Source organism: Penaeus chinensis, chromosome 5, assembly GCF_019202785.1.
Source record: "Penaeus chinensis breed Huanghai No. 1 chromosome 5, ASM1920278v2, whole genome shotgun sequence".
NCBI lineage: Eukaryota > Metazoa > Arthropoda > Malacostraca > Decapoda > Penaeidae > Penaeus > Penaeus chinensis.
Genome location: NC_061823.1, coordinates 26,326,099 through 26,328,598, shown reverse-complemented (window position 1 = coordinate 26,328,598; position 2,500 = coordinate 26,326,099). Strand labels below are relative to the sequence as shown.

The 2,500-nt window shown below is 34.6% G+C and overlaps 1 protein-coding gene across 1 annotated transcript in view; it reads left to right on the top strand.

Moving 5' to 3' along the window:
* LOC125025558 (rhoGEF domain-containing protein gxcJ-like) overlaps positions 1-2,500 on the top strand; it is a gene marked incomplete at its 5' end in the record, with an annotated part of 18,684 nt that overhangs the window by 3,240 nt on the left and 12,944 nt on the right. The gene's annotated exons all lie outside the window — the stretch shown is intronic.

Below are 2,500 nucleotides of genomic sequence, written 5' to 3'. Positions count from 1 at the left end.
TTGTTATTGTTATTGTTATTATCATCATTATTATTACTATAATAATAATAATATTATTATTATTATTATAATGATGATGACGATGATAATTATTATAATAGTAATAATGATAATAACAATAATAGGAGGAAGACGAAGTGATGAAGATAATGATGTAGTGATAACAGGAACAATGATCATAATGATGAAGATGATGTACACGATAATAATGATAAAATTGAAGATTATAATTGCAGTTGTATCGATAATGCAGATGACTGTCATTATGATAAACGTCGCAATAATGATGCTAATAAAAACGATAACAATAACAGTGACACAGTTAGTAGGATAGATAATAGTAGTAATAGATATTTTATGACGGTAAGAAGATATGTACAGGTAACCACAACACAGAAACACAGGGAGGGAGGGAGAGAGAGAGAGAGAGAGAGAGAGAGAGAGAGAGAGAGAGAGAGAGAGAGAGAGAGAGAGAGAGAGAGAGAGAGAGAGAGAGAGAGAGAGAGAGAGAGAGAGAGAGAGAGAGAGAGAGAGAGAGAGAGAGAGAGAGAGAGAGTTAAAATACAAACACTATTGACAATCCTTAAGAAACCACCAATCTAATAACAACAGCAACACCACTGATAATAAAAGGAAGCACAATGCCTCCTATGTCTTGAGCAAAATGAAGCCCCACATCAGGGTACAACACAAGAGGGTACTTTAATCCTTTTTGGCGACCCTTTGTAAACGTACCTCACTTGCCTTGTTACGCATCTCGGCGATTCCCCTTTTCGTGCGGATGCGTTTCAAGACTGACGGCCGGTTTGTATGAAATTGTGCGAGGCTCGACCCAATGAACATTCGTATATGTGGACATGCGTATGCAAAGAAATGCATATCTGTGTCTGATAGATATACATGCATCTATCTATCTGTAGGATAGATATACCTGTCTAGATTGACAGATATGTATTTTTTTCAGTGTATATGCATGTTCGTATAATGAATTTTCACCGGGTCGGGCCTCGTACAAATTTAATAAACCGGCTGATAGACAAGATGGATTGGGAATAACATGGGTGAACCAAGGAAGGGCATCCAGATATAATACACTTCTTAGTTTGATCAAAGGGTCAGGAAATATTTGGGTTTGTAGGAGATACATTAACCTGTCAACGATAACGCGGCCTGTGGTAAACAAGAGAAGGTGATATTTTGCTCTTGCCAGTATCAGTGTGTTGCAAGTAGATAAAGAGCTGTGATGATTTTTACAGTTACGAAAGAATTACACAAATAAAACAAATTGTAGGTTCTATAATGAGTCAAAGTCTGGTGTTGTATATCTGTACTTAGATAAGAAAAATAGAGTTAATAGCTGATACGAAAGTAATGGCAGGCATGGAAAAATACATCAAATCTAATCCGATCAAAAACTATTCAACGTGTTCCTGGAGTACAGTAACAACAGTCAGTGATTTGAGAGGAATGAGAGGCTGAAATGAAGATGAAGTAATACTTATAAATTACCTTTATAGAGTAAATTTTGCATAAAAAAAACATACAGAGGATTCCCATCTAGCGTCGTAAACTTACATTGCACTATGCCAGATAACAGTACGTATCTGGAAGATTCCCATAGATTACGGTATACCTCGTATGAATGCATCGCCAAGGAAACTTTTTTTATCCCCGGCGATCAATTATCAAGAAGATGAAGGGAAGAGTTCCTCTCTGTGGTACGGATTCTGCCTTCGCAGGTCAAGCAACCCGGTGATAATAACGACAATGATAATCTTATCAATAAAATTAATAATAGCTACGACAGTAATGATAACAATAACAAAGTGATAATAAAGGATTCAATCAATATCATAGCAATAATGACGATAATGAACTACAGTGATAATAAAGATGACAATGAATACCATAATGATAATGATGATGAGAACAGTAATAACGATGACAAACAAGAACTATAACAATTATTCGAAGCCTCAATAGAGGAAATGCATTTGGCAATAACAGGGGACAGTAATTATGATGCAGCAACGCAAATACTGATATAAGGAATACTGATACCAAAATTGGTTATAAGATTGTGGAAAAGGTATGAATGAGAATGTAATATCTTCACAATACAAGAGATGTCTTTGACCGGTTTTAATTATATCTTCTTCAGAAATGTGTATTTCCGACGACAATATAATCGAAACCGCTCTTGTATTGTGAAGATATTCATTCTCATTCATTCATTTTTCTACATTTGTCAACATGAATACGGTTCACAGTTATATGATACTGAAAATGTAACAATGTTAATAAAACCAGTAATACCATGTAATAACTAAACATAATGACTATATTATCATTATTATTGGCATTAGACCACAGAGAGTTACAGATGATTCATAGTAAAGAAAAGTCGGATTTATGAATAAACATATCCACACCAAAAAAAAAGAGAAAAACAATTATCATATTAAAAAAGTACAGAATTTCGTAGGCCTACACATAGAAC